Consider the following 16,217-nt stretch of genomic DNA (forward strand, 5'->3'; position numbering starts at 1 on the left):
CATGTCGGGAGAAGGGGAGGAAGGACTTTGTTTCTCTTGTAAAGTATTGTATTCCCTGTATCTAAGGTAAGGTGCTTGGTAAACAACTGTTGATATTATACTTGGTTGTATCATCTCCTAAAGAGCTTGTGTCCCCTTCCAACTCACTTCTGTTTGTTTAAGGCAGTGGTTCTCAAATTGTCATCCCCCGTTTCAGCAGCAGCTGTCCCGCTCCAGACCTACTGAATCAGAAACTCTGAGGTGGGGCCAGTAGTCTGTACTTTAATGAGGTGGGGCCAGTAATCTGTACTTTAATAATGCTAACATTTGAGAACCGCTCGTTTTAGGCAAGAGGCGTAGGTGTTTGGTTTGTTAAGGTGGTACCTTCTCTTATAATTTTCCAGGAAAGTAAAGATGATTCACATTTAAACTTTGGGATTAAGGGCACACTGAAGATAATATGGCATCCTCCAAAGCTGCTGACGAAGAGCAGACTACCGATGGATACCTGCTCACACACCCTTCCCTTGCTCAGAGTCCCAGCGAGGGGGACTTCCTGCCACCTCATCCCCAGGTCACCCCCAGATGTGGTCCCTTCCTCCACAGAGAACTGAAAGACGAGAGAGAAGTGCTAGAGGGTATAGAGCTTTCCATCCTGGGGCTCACTGTTGAAAGGGCAGAACTGAGCCAAGTGGTAACCCCATCAGAGAGGAAATCACTTTCTGATCTGATCATTTTAAAAAAAAAATCAAACTTTTGCTTTCTTTGCTTTAAGTGGAAATATTCTTCCTACTTTATGTATCTAGATACCAAGTAAGGAAGTTGCTTTGGATGACTGAATGCTCCTTATTCCATATGCAGTCTCTTAAGTGTAACTTTTTGGGGGTTTTTTGGCCTGTGCCAAACAATGGAGGGTAAACAATTACGTATATTAGCGATATAGTTTACACGGATAGCAGTTAGTCAGATATTTCATTTCTGATTGATTAATCCTAAAAGAGAAAAGCGTTTTTCTTGAGCCCTCTATACAATATTTTAAAAATTTAATATACATATCTATTTTATTTTTTTCTCTAGGATTGTATCACAGTTTGAGGATATCTCATTGGTGATTTAAAAAATGCATCCATAAACAGCTAGGTTTATACATTGTCACAACATCGATGCAAGTTCTTAAGGAAAAATCAAGGGTGACAATTGAAAATAAAATACCCATTGCCAAGTAGGACCATTCTTTACCATTTCAAGAACTTGTGCTTGCATGTTTATGGGAGAAATTATTCCAGACCCTACCAGTTCTCTGTCAGAAAACATAATATTCTGACAACCGTTTTCTCCTACCTATGTGTAATATTTAACTTCTATTTGAAAATGTTGACCCAAGCTACTTGGGCTTGCATAGGCTTGATATCTTAAAATGCAAGGGGTGGGCACTGAGAGCAGAGCATATTCATAATACCCGGAGTTTTACTATTATGTCTTGATTTAATAAAATGTCCGCAGCTGAAAGTAGCAGGAGAAATTGACTATACACAGGTTTGAATATGTTTTTTTTTGTTGTTTTTTGTTTTTTTTTGCGGTACGCGGGCCTCTCACTGTTGGTGGCCTCTCCCGTTGCGGAGCACAGGCTCCGGACGCGCAGGCTCAGTGGCCATGGTTCACGGGCCCAGCCACTCCGCGGCATGTGGGATCTTCCCAGACCGGGGCACGAACCCGTGTCCCCTGCATCGGCAGGCGGACTCTCAACCACTGTGCCACCAGGGAAGCCCTGAATATGTATTTTTTAATATATTCAGGTAGAGTATTCAGCCTGCAAGCCTAGGAGAATGGGTTTCAGTGAGGCAGAGTTTGGCAGGGAGGCACTCAGAAATGGAGGGACGAGAGAGTCTAGCCAGTGGGGAGCTGTTTGTAGTTGAGGGCGTGAACTATGCTGTACATAGTGCGGGGGGGGGAGTCCTTCTCTGCTCCACACCCCACCCCGGGTCTACCTCCCTCTGGTCTGATTCAGCACTCGCCCAGCACACCCCATTATTAGCTTGATAACATGGTAACAGGGAAAGAATGGTATTCAGTTGGGAATCTTTGACTGCAAGGAATAAAACCAACTTAAGGAGCATTTTGTCAAGATACTGAAGTGCTCCAAAGAATCCAGGATCCTCAGAGACAACCTAGAATCAAACACGGGAAAGCGCAAGGAATTGGAAAGACTCTGTGTGTTGGCCCTGCTACCCTCAGCTTTATCTTCACCTTTCTGCTGCAGACCAGCTCTGTCTGCGGAGCTGCTCCCAGGTGCACCTGCACCCAGAGCCTGGCTGGCAGCTCCTCAGCCCCCATTTCTAAGCCCCAGAGGAGGACAGATTTGCCCAGCCTGGATCTGAGGTCTTTAAGTGGTCCAGTGAGCCATGATGGGCGAGATGTGTGTGCTCTGAGAGGCGGCATGGGAGGCCCACCTCTGACCCTGTGGCTGGCTCAGAAAATTCCAAAGAAGGGAATAATTTGCATAGAGAGGACAAAAGCCGTGTCGTCCCCCCCACACACACATACCATTAACATGCTGCTGTGTGTTTATGCATTAGCCCCACTCTGGGGGAGTAATCGTCTTTGGCTCCTAGAAAATCTGGATGTTAGACCTGAAAAACTTTGGGCCAGACTGAATCAGGGTCTTGAATTGTGGTGAATTTTCCAAAGTGACTCCACTGCATGAGGCCTTGTGGCTATCAGCCTCAGATGCCTCCAGAGACCCCTGTCTCTGTTAGTGCAGACCCTTTAAATAGCAGTGGTGATGAGCGAGGCTGGGTGTTCCTGGGGAAATGCCTGCATAACGCAAAAGCCTCTTGAATCTCTGCTCTAAAAGCTTTCTTTATTCTGAATGACATTCTGACCCACTGATAGAAGCCAATGAACTAAACTAATGAACTAAACAAAACTAATTTTGCCAGAAAAATATGTAGGTTACTAGATCTTAACCCTTCTGCCTTCATTTGTTCGCTCAGTTGTTAATAATTTGAATTGGGAATGACTGTTAGTCCACAAACTGAGGAGTGCAAGAAATAGTGCATTTTCCTGAATCAAATTAGTTTTGACTGTAAGCTTCTGCTCCCCTGGGGTAGCAGGAAAGTAACCTTGGTCAGGCTTGGATCTCTTTCGTACACCACTCTCCCAGGGGGTCATGCCAAGGTTCCAGACTCTGACTACATGTCACGAGGGCAGGAAAGCACCCTGGGTCATCTGTTCACACCGGTCCCTGCTGCTTCTGGGCCATTTTGAGGCTGGGGAGGATGCTTTGGCACAGCCAGGAGACCAAGCTCAGCATCTGGCCATTGTCTTGGGGCTCCGGCACACATCTAGGGGTGCTGCCAGGGAGCAGGTATGGCCTTCAGCTGCTCTGAGTCTCACACTCACTCTCCTCTAAGAATCTCCTCTTAGTATGTAGGGGGGTGGGGGTGGGAGGGTGTTTCTCTCTTCTCAAACCCTTTCCTCCTTAAGGAAGCCCAATCACAGCCTCCCTGAAGCAGGGAAGCCAGAACCCTCTCCCCACGTGCATGAGGAGAGTTCAGAGAGAAAACATCGAGGAAGCCTCCTAGCCAGTAACTCTCCAAGTGCTGGCTGCAGCAGGCGGTGTGCAGGGCTCTGCCTCCTGTGAGGTCACCGAGCAGCGGTCGCCTGTGGGCAGAGCCCCGCTTTGAGGCATCACCTGCTCTTCCTCATGGCTGCTGATTTATGGGTGGCTGTACCTGCCCCTAACTGGCAGGAGTTTGAGGCATTTGTTGTTTGGATGTTTCCAAAGCCAGTTTGTAAACCTGTTTACTCCAGAAGAGTAGCCTTCAAACTCTTAAGCATTTCTATAAATCTTATTGAATTTATAAAAGTATGGGGGAAAGATTTCCTTTTCCCTTTTCTGGCAGTGGATAATTTAGTTCTGCCAATATTCCTGCCGAGAAACTTACCTACCTGGCCCACACACATGCACTTTTACCCTCAGAATTCTCAGTGACTAGACTAATTGTGAGTGCATCCAGTTTCAATGCTTCCTTTTGCCATTGTTTTAGATGCTACCTTGGCCACAGCACAACTAATGCATTAAAAAATAAAAACATTTTGGAAGTATATGTTTAGGATTAAATCAAGGGGAGTGCTATAGAAGATGGCAAAGCTTGCACAAAGCATTAATAAAAACTATGTGGTCTTGGGCAATCAGCATATTACGTAGGAACTGTGAATGCCTCTTCATCTAGAATTTCAGTACAAGCTGTGCATAAAATATTTACACAGCACAGTGCTGCTTCACCCCTGACAAAAGCATAGGTTCGGGTGTACGCTGTTACTACAGACATCACTACGTGTAAGCAGCTGAAGCACCTTTAAGGGTATTTGGAATGTTAGAAAGTAAAGTGTCTGTCACGGGGTTCAGTTAATAGTGACTGATGAAGTGGCCTTGGTTCCTAAACAGAAATGTGTATCTTGTTGCCAGAATGGCACTTAATAGTAAAGCCACATCATAGAGGAGGGAGAAGAAGAGAGGTCACTAATGTGAAATTTAAAGGAATGGATGGTGTAGAAGCTAGTAACCTGGTTTACTGTTGGTGCAAGGGCTGGAGTAGTCCCCGCGATGACTTTTAAGAAAGAAGTGTTACTAAAAACACAGCTGAGAATAATTCTGTTACCAAGCCTTTTTTAGGATCAATGCAGAGCTCATTTGTAAAATAAAAATCTAATTGTTACTTTACTAACTATGCATGCGTATTACATCTCATCTGTAAAAGAGGACTGATAACACCTGCCTAATGGGCTCATTGTAAGGATCAAAAGAATAAGGCACCTCAGTAAGTACTGAATAAAAAACAGCATTTTTAGTTTGTTTTTTGAGTTTTTGCTTGCTTTAACAATAATTACTTCCATTCATGACTTTACCTGTATTTTCTTTAATCCTCGAAGTAGAACAGTGAAGTAGTGGTATTTCCATTTTAGAGATAAAATTAAAAATTGGAACTATTTGCAACACGTGTCAAAGTTCATGCATAGTATCCTTATGTAAGGATGCCTCTGTATCCTTGTGGTAGAGGTCCTTTCTGGCTCTAATAGGCTGGAATTGGTTGGTTTTGTTCCTGATAGCCAAAGGTTCCCAATTAGTATACCATCTTCTTTGCATTATTAGGGTAGCAAGTTAATAATATCCTTCATAGATGAAGAGATGCTACAAATGAATAATATGAATACTGTAGCAGAAAAACAAAGGGCATATACAATAAGTGCAGAAAAGTAAAAAAATGTTCAACCTCAGAGATATGCTAATAAAAGTGAACTTTTGGAATCTATAAGATAGGATAATTTAAAAATTAATACTACCCAGTTTTAGAGGGAATATGGAGAAATGTACCACTTATATACCACTCATATACCACTAGAGCACAAATTGGGTGAAACATCCTGTAGGACAAGCTGTCAACAATATCAAATGCATATTTTTTTCATACGTTTGACCCATGACTTTATCCCTAGCAAATACTTAATGGTGTGTTTGAGGATATCCATCTCAGCTTTATCTACATAATCAAAAATTGGAAGTGACTTAAATGCTTCAGGGGGGTTTATTAAAATTGATTATTGTACATTCATTAAAAATAAAGGCATAGGGCTTCCCTGGTGGCGCAGTGGTTGAGAGTCCGCCTGCTGATGCAGGGGACACGGGTTTGTGCCCCGGTCCGGGAAGGTCCCACATGCCGCAGAGCGGCTGGGCCCATGAGCCATGGCCGCTGAGCCTGCGCATCTGGAGCCTGTGCTCCGTGACGGGAGAGGCCCCAATAGTGAGAGGCCCGTGTACTGCAAAAAAAAATAAAATAAAGGCATAGAAGGCTAATAAGTGCCACAACACTTCCATCAAAATAAAAATAAATGGGAAAAGTAGGTTACAAATAATGCCTAGAATTCACTTTTAGTAAAAATGACATATGCTTACACATTTGTTTATTATGTCTATGGATGTGTGATGCAGGTTACCAAAGTAGAAGGAAAAGTCAAAAATGCTAATGATGCTTATTTTTTTCTTTATTCATATTGGATTGTTGTAAACTTTTGGTAAAGAACAAGCACTACTTTGAAGGAAGAAAAAGCATTTAAAGTTATCTTTTGACAATTCGGATCTATTATGTAGGTTACCCAGAGGTAGTAATATGGTATCTGACCTGAATCTGGATTTTTGCTCAGTTGATCAGATACATTTCAGTGTCTATTTTCTTTTTCTTTGTTAAATAACTATCATTTACCTAGAGCAGGAAAATATAATTTAGATGTTCACACTTGATAGCATATAGCTGTTGAATGGTTCCGCAAGGTCACTTAGAGAACCAAAACCAGGCACACAAGGGTGATGTCAGGAGAGAGAGGTTGGAAGGGTTTCCATTAAATTATTTTCAGTAGTCAAGCTCTGTGCATATGGAAAGTCAAGGAGCAAGGGAATAATAGTGAGAGTTTTTATCAGGCTGGTAAGTAAACTTCAGGGTAGAGAAAGACCAGCATTTGGCTTGATAACCACAGTTCTTAACAGGAAAGTCTCAGCTTGTCTCCATTTGCCCTCCTGTCTTCTTTTCAGTCCCCTGCAGTCCACATCCTGGACCAGCCCTATGGAAAATTGTCCTCAGGGGTCACCAGTGACCTCCTTACTAATTGTTACATCCAGTGACACCTTGTTAGTTCCCATCCACAGCGCTTGAAGTCCCTTATCTTTCTTTGGGTTGATGTGCCTCTCCACCCCTATGGTTATCCTCCTGCCTCTGTAAACACTCTCGGTCTCCTTCATTGGTTCTTCTTCCTCCATCTCCCTGAACCTTCACTGTGTCTTCTACTAACTCACCTTAGAACCTTTGTTTAGTCCTAGTGGTTCAACCATCATCTTTTTTGAGGTAAAAGTCTAGCAGCCAGTCTTTCCTTACTGTGAGTCATTCCTGCTGCTCCTTGGAGTTTGGTCATAAAATGGTTTTTGGAATTAGAATGTGTTGGCTTTGACTCAAAATCTACAGACATTGGAGATACTTAGAAGTCATCTCTTGCTCTAGGAGCAGGCCCCTGGATTGTCTATGAATGGCCTACTTATTGATGATGGAATAATCTCCTTGTGTGAGCCTCTCCACACAAACAAAAATAGTGGAGTTAACAACCGAATCTTGGGTCAAGGCACAAAGGCTTATGAATTTCAAAGAGCATTTGTAGAGCTGATGCAAAAAATACCAGGTTTGTCAAAACTTTGATGTAGTCCGTGCCAAAATGACAAACTAAAAATAATCAGAATAGTCGCTTTCCAGCTGGAGAGCTAAGCTCAGTAAACTAGAAACAATGGCCAGTACCATTGAGACACTGTGTGAGTTAAATTATCTGGAAGGTGGGATCGCCAAGTCTGTGAACTCGAGATAGGCCTTGACAGAGGGGTTAAGAAAAGCTGTATCTTGCACGGGGAATGATAGTTGCAAAATCAGGGTGTAGGAGTATGTGTTCTTTGGAACACAATAAGACGTACCTGACTAAGACAGAAGGTGTTCCTTGGAAGCCGGAGGAAGATAAGATAAAGTAGGGCCAGATTATGGAAGAGCCTGAAAGTCAGCAAAGGCGTTTACATTTAATGGAAGAGAAATGCATTACCACTGTGGAAATGGATGTAGGAGAACACTAGATTTGGAGATGAGAAGAACAAAGAACTTTAGAGCTGGAGGTATCCTGTATGGTGGGGTGGGAATGACTGATGTTTGTTGTACATGCTGTATGTCAGGTGCAAGATCTCATAGTTCTTATTTTAACAGCAACCTTAGAGGTAGATGATATCATTCGCATTTTATGTATAATAAATGAGCTTTGAGGAAATATAATTTGTCAGAGTTTTTAGAGTGATTGGGCCAGGATTCAGCACATCTGACTTCAAAGCACAATGAGGATGGAGAACATTGAAATCAGTTCTTGATTTTACAGTTAAGAAAACTGAGACCCAGGAGATAGGGGACTACCCAAGGTTACCCACGTAATGGAATGAAAGCAATTGGATGGGTAGTGTTCTGCAGAGAGAGGCCAGGTTAGAGGCTGCTGTTGTACACAGGTGGGGGTACCAGAGAATTTGGTACTAGTGGAGACATAGGAGTGAAAAAAAAAGTAGAGAGCAGTAGGACGGACATTCAAGGGAAAGTGGCAGTGGACTGAGGCAATGATGGAGAAGGCTGACGTGAAAACAATCCCAAAATTTTAATCCAGGGGAACTGCCACTCACAAAGAAAATCCTCCGTGGAGCTAGTTTTCAGAGAAAGGCCATGTATTTCTTATGGGCTTGTCTGATTCTGAAATGACAAAGATACCAAATATAAAAATTGATGGTATTCATGAGCTGACTTATGTACATATTGATGGATACATGGAGAGCAGTAATGGAAGTGAAGGTGAAAGGATGTGAGGAACCAGCCCTTTTCTTTGAACTGGTGGTGAGACACCCTAGAGCTAATGAGTAACTTTTATCTAAAGCAAAGGAGACTCACGTTTGCATGATATCCTAGGTTCTTTTTTATTCTGGTCTGCACCTTCCACCCCCAACTGGAGAATGACTTAACCATAATAAACTGCATAGCTGTCTCTAGTAATTGATTCCCCCTCTCCTGTTGGAAAGGAGTATTGCCCCATCACATTTCCCTCAATGAGACTCTTTTTTTCTTTCAGGATGATTGTCACTGTACTGGATGGACTGCTGAGCTATTGAATTACTTCTGTCTTTTGACCACACTAGGAAATTGTCCATGGAGTTGAGATATTTATTGCAGTAATTTCTGGCCTTACATACTTAGGTAAGGTATACTTTTTTCCATATAACTATCATGAAGTTGTCATGCTTTTCTTCTTTAACTTTGCTTTTTAAGAGACATTAATCTGTTCTTTTCTTCTACCTTTTATGCTCTATTAATCACTTCAGAGTGCTCTTAATCTTCAAGTATATGAGTGCAGAAAAGACTTTTATATAATGAAATATGAGCAAGCTGCTTGAAGAATAAAGGGGGAAATGTATTACTCTTCAGATTAAATCAATAAAAGTACCCCATTTCCTTAAACAGAAGATGCATAGACTGGATTATACTAGAGAAACTTAATAAATTGAAAGGAGTATTTATTATTAAGTCTACCTGAAAAAATGAAGATACTTAAGTATTAATATATTGCTGGCTTTATTCAAGTAAAGAAAATTTGGAAAATACAGGGAATTTAAAAGAAAAAAATGTGTTATTTCACTTCCAGAGATAACCAGTGTTAAAATTTTACTGCATCATTTATAATATTTGTTTTTACAAATATTTGTAATGGGGTGTGTGTGTCGTATGTGTTAACTTGCTATATTTTTGCAAATGAGAAACATTTATCCCATGCTTGCTACATGCCAGGCTCTGTACCAGCTTTGTACCAACCCCTTTACATACATTAATTTATTAATTCTCACAACTCTATGAGGTTGGTGCTTTCTTATCCCCATCTGTACACAAGAAAACTGAAGCTCAGAAAAATTAAATAACTTGCCCATGCTCACATAGCTGGTAAACCCACTCAGAACTTGAACCAGTCAGATGCCAAAGCCCATACCAACAGGCTTTTTTACATACTTCTTTTCCTTGACAATGTGCTTATACCTTTTTTCCTGAAGCATCATTTTACATGACTATATGGTGTTCACTTATGTGGGTATGCAATTGTTTCTCTACCCCATCTCCTTTTGTTGGACATTTATTTGTTTTTCTTGATTTAGTTTTAGAAACAGCATTGTAATAATATCTTTTGTGCACATCTATGATTATCTCTCTAGGGCAGATTGCTGCGAGTGGCATTGCTGAGTCAGCCACAGTGTGGGAATGTATCCTTCAGTGTTCAATGCATTCTTCTAATTGCCTTCTCGAAAGGTTGTACCAGTTTGTATTCCCACTAGCAGAATATGGAAGTGCCTGATGACCCTAAGCCTTCAATGACATTGGTAGTTGGCAATTGAATAATTTTGTTTGCCTTCTTTTTTTTTTTTTTTTTTTGTTTGCCTTCTTAAAAGAGTCCAGGTGTCCTTGGTCAGGTCCATCTTCTTGCCTCTAACCCTCTAGAGCCATAGCCTCCTGACTGGTTTCTGTGTCTCCACTGTAGACCTCATTTTGTCACTAAAGGAACTGCAGGACAATGGATAAGAGCATGGGCTCTAGAGGTAGATGCCTGGGTTCAAATCATGGCAGTACTGCTCTGCCTTAGTTTCCCCATCAATAAAATGGAAATAATAATAAAGCCATTTCCTGTGGTGGTGCTAGGTGATAGTTGATATAAAGGATTCTAGAACAAGTGCATGACTCCTGGTATGTGCTCAGTAATTGTTGTCTACCGCTGTTGTCTTCCAGAAGTCCATGCTCATATAATTAAAAAACCATAGCTTATATGCAGTTGACCCTTGAACCACATGGGTTTGAACTGCGCGGGTCCACTTATGCACAGATTTTTTTCAGTAGTAAATACTACAGTACTACACGACCTGTGGCTGGTTGAATCTGTGGATGTGGAACTCTGGATACTGAGGAAGCCAGACATGGATGGAGGGCCGACTATAGATTTTTGACTGTGTGGAGGGTTGGCACCCCTAACTCCCGCGTTGTTCAGGGGTCAGCTATACTTGTTTTAAATTAAGTATGATTATTACCAAATTAGTAATTCACAGCAAAAACTACATGGTGTTATTATATGTTAACACTGTGAGCAGTCTGAAGGTCACAAATAACCATCCCTGTCTCTGTTGATGATGCAAGGTCAGGGTACCGAGGGGAGAGTAGTAACAGGAATAACTGAAGTGTTAAAGAGCTTTATAAGCTCACAGAGAGAGCACTTTCACATGCATTATCTCACTTGATCCTCACAACATAACTGTGAGGGAGGTGGAGCCAGGTATCATTAACCTCTTTTTACAGAGGAGGAAACTGACTTGGAGGAATTAAGTGACTTGTTCACTTGAGGTCATGGTAATGGTCACTGGCAGAGCTGAATGTGCACTCTAGGCCTTCCGACTGTAAATCCTTACTCTTGTTACTTCGTGACATAACGATAGACTGAAGAGGTGCAGGTGTAGATACCGAGGTGTAGAAATGTACCAGAAAAGGAAGGAGCAAAGAGGGATGCCGCCTGGGAGGAGGAAGCAGATTTGGGATAAGGAACTTGGACGTATTGAAAAGAAGGCAGGGACCCAGTGGGGAGGGAGGAGGGAAGGAAAGAGGGAGAGGGAGGGAGTGGGATCAGAAAGAGAAGGGAAAACTGAAGAGGCCAGGACTGCAGGACCCATAGGGCTGGCTGAGGAGCTGGAGGGAGGGGGGCTCCTTTGCAGCAAGCAGGGAGGAGGGAAGGAAGAGATGGAGGATAGAGACTCAGGTGCCTGGAGGTAGGAAGGAATATTTGAGAGGGCTGAAGACTTACGGCCTGAATATACCTCCTAAATAAAGAAGAAAGTATTCGTTGAGAATAAGAATGGTGGGTTTGGGGGTTTTGATTTGAGAAAGAGGAACTACTTAGAGTAGCCAAGGTGTGAAGTGGGCCAGGGAATTAGTAAAGGGCCACCAAAGACCTTTGCAACACAAGAGACAGGACCCAGATAATGTTTAGGCACCAACTTGGCAGATTCTAGGACCCCCAGCAACCCTGCTCTAGGGGTGCTGAGAATGTACACTTGCCAGACAAGGATGTTTCTTTGTGAGCAAAGGGTAAGACAGGCACTGGCTCGACATTAGGAAAGGTAAATTCCTCAGTTGCCTATGGAATGAGAGGAAATCACACTCTACAATAATCCTCTTGTTTCCAAATACCACAGTGACTATCAGGCTGTGCTCTAGTCCTGGGGTACCCTTTGCTCAGAAGTACTGCAGTGATAATATTTGTACACAGTTGTCCTTGGTGTAGGGTGTTTAATCAGTGGAGAAAGAAGAAGCACTAGTTCAGTTTTTGGTTCTGGAAACCTTTGTTAGGACTGTGCTTATAGTCAGAAAGATGAAGTAGGGAGATTAGATGGTTTCTTAATCTGTGAAATGAGGAGTTAGACTAGATAGATGCCTCCCAGTGTCCCTTTCTGCCACACCATTTTCTGATTCAACTTCAGTCTACACTGAGTCTTCTATCTATGACCTCCTTTACAAGACAGTTTAGCATTTCTATATTTTTATTTTATGGTGTCCTAGATATTTTTTTGCTTGGATACTTTGCTTAATATTAAAAGTAATGTATACTGACTGGTAGATAAATGAAAGATATATAGATAAAATAAAAGGACCTGTTGAAAATGCACAATCCTAGAGAGCCCAGAAATGAACCCACACACTTATGGTCAATTAATCTATGACAAAAGAGGCAAGAATATATAATGGAGAAAAGACAGTCTCTTCAATAAGTGGTGCTGAGAAAACTGGACAGCCACATGTAAAAGGATGAAATTAGAGTATTCTCTAACACCATATAAAAAAAAAATAAACTCAAAATGGCTTAAAGACCTAAATGTAAGATTGGATACTATAAAACTCCTAGAGGAAAACATAGAACACTCTTTGACATAAATCATGGCAGTATCTTTTTGGATCCATCTTCTAAAGTAAAGGAAATAAAAGCAAAAGTAAACAAATGGGACCTAATTAAACTTAAGCTTTTGCACAGCAAAGGAAACCATTGACAAAACAAAAAGACAACTTACTGAATAGGAGAAAATATTTGCAAATGCTATGACCTATAAGGGATTAATATCCAGCATATATAAACAGCTCATACAACTCAACATCAAAAAAACAACCTAATTAAAAAATGGGCAGAGGAACTGAATAGACATTTTTTCCAAAGAGGAATGCAGTTGGCCATCAGGCACATGAAAAGTTGCTCAACATTGGTAATCATCAGGGAAATGCAGATCAAAACCACAGTGAGGGCTTCCCTGGTGGCGCAGTGGTTGAGAGTCTGCCTGCTGATGCAGGGGACACGGGTTCATGCCCTGGTCCGGGAAGATCCCACATGCCACGGAGCGGCTGGGCCCATGCGCCACAGCCGCTGAGCCTGCACGTCCAGAGCCTGTGCTCCGCAACGGGAGAGGCCACAACAGTGAGAGGCCCGCGTACCGCAAAAAAAAAAAAAAAAAAAAAAAACCCACAGTGAGCTGTCACCTCACACCTGTCAGAATGACTGTCATCAAAAAGAAGACAAATAACAAATGTTGGCGAGGATGTGGAAAAATGGGAACCCTCTTACACTGTTGATGAGAATGTAAGTTGATGCAACCACTGTGGAAAATAGTACGGAAGTTTCTCAAAAAATAGAACTACCATATGACCCAGGAATTTCACTCCTGGGTATAGATCTGAAAAAAAAAAACAAAAAACAACACAAATTCGAAAAGATACTTGCACCCCAATGTTCATAGCAGCGTTATTTACAATTGCCAAGATATGGAAGCAACCTATGTGTACATCAACAGATGAATGGGTAAAGAAGATGTGACATATATACACAGTGGAATACTACTCAGTCATAAAAAAGAATGAAATTTTGCCATTTGCAGCAACATGGATGGATTTGGAGGGCATTATGCTAAGTAAAATAAGTCAGGCAGGGAATGATAAATACTATATCACTTATATGTAGAATCTAAAAAATATACAACAACCTAGTGAATATAACAGAAAAGAAGCAGACTCACAGATAAAGAGAGCAAACTAGTGGTTACTGGTTGGGGGAGGAGAGGCAATATTGAGGTGGGGGAGTGGGAGGTACAAACTATTGGGTGTAATGTAGGCTACAAGGATGTATTGTACAACATGGAGAATATAGCCAATATTTTGTAATAACTGTAAATAGAGCATAACCTTTAAAACTTGTATAAAAAATTAGAAAATAAAAATATTTTAAAACAGAAAGTGCACAGTCCTACCACCGTTACATCACTGCTGTTAATATTCTTCCAGAGGTTCTTCTATGTGTATATGCTTAAATAAGATTTTTAAATATAAATATGCAACCTACTTTTCTCAGTTGGTATGTTGTAAACTTCTCTCCATGTCACTGTCATTGCTGCATAATTATTAAAGGTAGATAAAGAGTCTATTTTAGGAATGTATGTACTTAACAAATCTCCCTCTAGACACGTGTGTCAGTGCCTATGAGGATAACTATAATTTTGAGGCTACTCTTAATTATTCTTACTCTAAAATCAGGAAAAAGGTCTCTGATCTATGTTACCTGAAAGACAACCAATTTACAATCCCACTGATATTATGCAAGGTTTTCTTTTCCCACACTCTTTTTAACATTAGATCATAGAATTTAAAAAACTTTATCCAGTTTTATGCACAGGTGAACATTTATCATAGTTTATAAGGCATTTGTATTTCTTCTTTTGCAAATATTGTGTTCATGTTCTTTTTTAAAGAAATTTATTTATTTATTTATTTTTTGCAGTACACGGGCCTCTCACTGTTGGGGCCTCTCCCGTCGTGGAGCACAGGCTCTGGACGCGCAGGCCCAGCAGCCATGGCTCACAGGCCCAGCCGCTCCACGGCATGTGGGATCCTCCCGGGCCGGGGCACGAACCCATGTCCCCTGCATCGGCAGGCGGACTCTCAACCACTGCGCCACCAGGGAAGCCCAAGAAATTTATTTTTATTTATTTTTGGCAGTGTTGGGTCTTCGTTGCTGTGCGTGGGCTTTCTCTAGTTGCGGCGAGCGGGGGCTACTCTTCATTGCGGTGTGCGGGCTTCTCATTGCGGTGGCTTCTCTTGGTGCAGAGCATGGGCTCTAGGCACGCGGGCTTCAGTAGTTGTGGCTTGCAGGCTCAGTAGTTGTGGCTTGCGGGCTCTAGAGCACAAGCTCAGTAGTTGTGGCGCATGGGCTTAGTTGCTCCACGGCATGTGGGACCTTCCCCGGACCAGGGCTCGAACCCGTGTCCCCTGCATTGGCAGGCGGATTCTTAACCACTGTGCCACCAGGGAAGTCCTGTACAGTGTTTTTAAAAGTAGGTAAATATTCAATTTTAGGTGATTGAATCTTTTTTTCTGTGGCTCCACATAGAGTAATTATGAAGCAAGAATGCCTTGGTATTATTCCCCCGAAGTCTGTTCTTCACATAACAGAATGATCTCTTTCAAGTATAATCACATCTTGGCACACCCCTGCCTGAGCTGGTCATGACATTCTCCTTACCATGGCCTGCGAGGCCCGGCGTGATCCATCTTTGCCTGCTCTCTGACCTCACCTCTGTCACACTCGAACACTTTGTTCCAGCCCCACTGGCCTCCTTTGAATTCATGGAACCCGTCAGCTTCTTTCCTACTCCCAGGATTCTGCAGGCACTATTCCTTTGCTTGGAACGTGTCTTTTGCGTGTGTGTGCACACACACACACTTCACACACACACTTGCGCTCGTGCACCTTTCTTATGGCTGCCTCCTCGTCCAGAGAGCCAGTTCCCGAGAGAGTGCTCTGGAGCAGGCTGCTTGGGTTCCCCTGGCTTCCCTGTTCACTAGCTCTGCTTTCTTGGGCAGGTTACTTCACCTCTTCCTCACCTGTAATATGGGAATCATCATCGTAATAGTACATAACTCACCTTGTTGAGAGGATTAAGGGGGTTAATTCATGCACAGCTCTTAGAAAACTATCCTTTTCACAGGGTGCACATGAGTGGTTCGCTGTTATCATATTCCTCGTTCTTCAGGCGTCACCCTAAATTTCACCTCAGACAGACTGCCTTCTTGTTCAGCATTGGTCTTTCCCTCTAGTATTCTCTATCTCATAATCCTGGGGTTTTTTCCCCCTTTGAGCATGTATCAATATGTAATTATTTTTTATTTGTTTTCTATTTCCTATTTCCTCCTCTAGCCTCTGACTCCATAGGGACAGGGGTTGTGTCTGTGTGGTCCACAGCCAGGTCTGTAATGCTTAGTACATAGTGTTTGCAGAATGAATGAATGAATAGCAACATCTCTAACCACAAGATTGCATAGAAATCTACCTATATTTTCTAATTGTAGTTTTATGGCTTTGTTCCACATTTTAAAATATTTCATCTGTATGAAACGTAGTTTGAAGTATGACTTGAGATATGAATGAAAATTAATTTTTTCCCTAATGAGTAGCCAATTGCTCTTTTTGTAATTCTTTTAAAGAGAACTCCAATCCAAACTACAGTCCTTAGGGACTCTGATGTTGTTTTCTGTTTCTTTCATTTGTTTTTCTCTCCTTGG

The 16,217-nt window shown here is 41.9% G+C and overlaps 1 protein-coding gene across 3 annotated transcripts in view; it reads left to right on the forward strand.

Moving 5' to 3' along the window:
• The window catches only part of KANK1 (KN motif and ankyrin repeat domains 1), a 193,808-nt gene that overhangs the window by 57,374 nt on the left and 120,217 nt on the right, over positions 1-16,217 (forward strand). For all 3 annotated transcript variants that reach the window (XM_067744240.1, XM_067744238.1, XM_067744241.1), the window contains exon 2: positions 8,668-8,792. The gene's annotated coding sequence lies outside the window, so the exon portion shown is untranslated. The remainder of the gene's footprint in view (positions 1-8,667; positions 8,793-16,217) is intronic.

This window comes from Pseudorca crassidens, chromosome 7 (genome assembly GCF_039906515.1).
Source record: "Pseudorca crassidens isolate mPseCra1 chromosome 7, mPseCra1.hap1, whole genome shotgun sequence".
Taxonomy (NCBI): Eukaryota; Metazoa; Chordata; class Mammalia; order Artiodactyla; family Delphinidae; genus Pseudorca; species Pseudorca crassidens.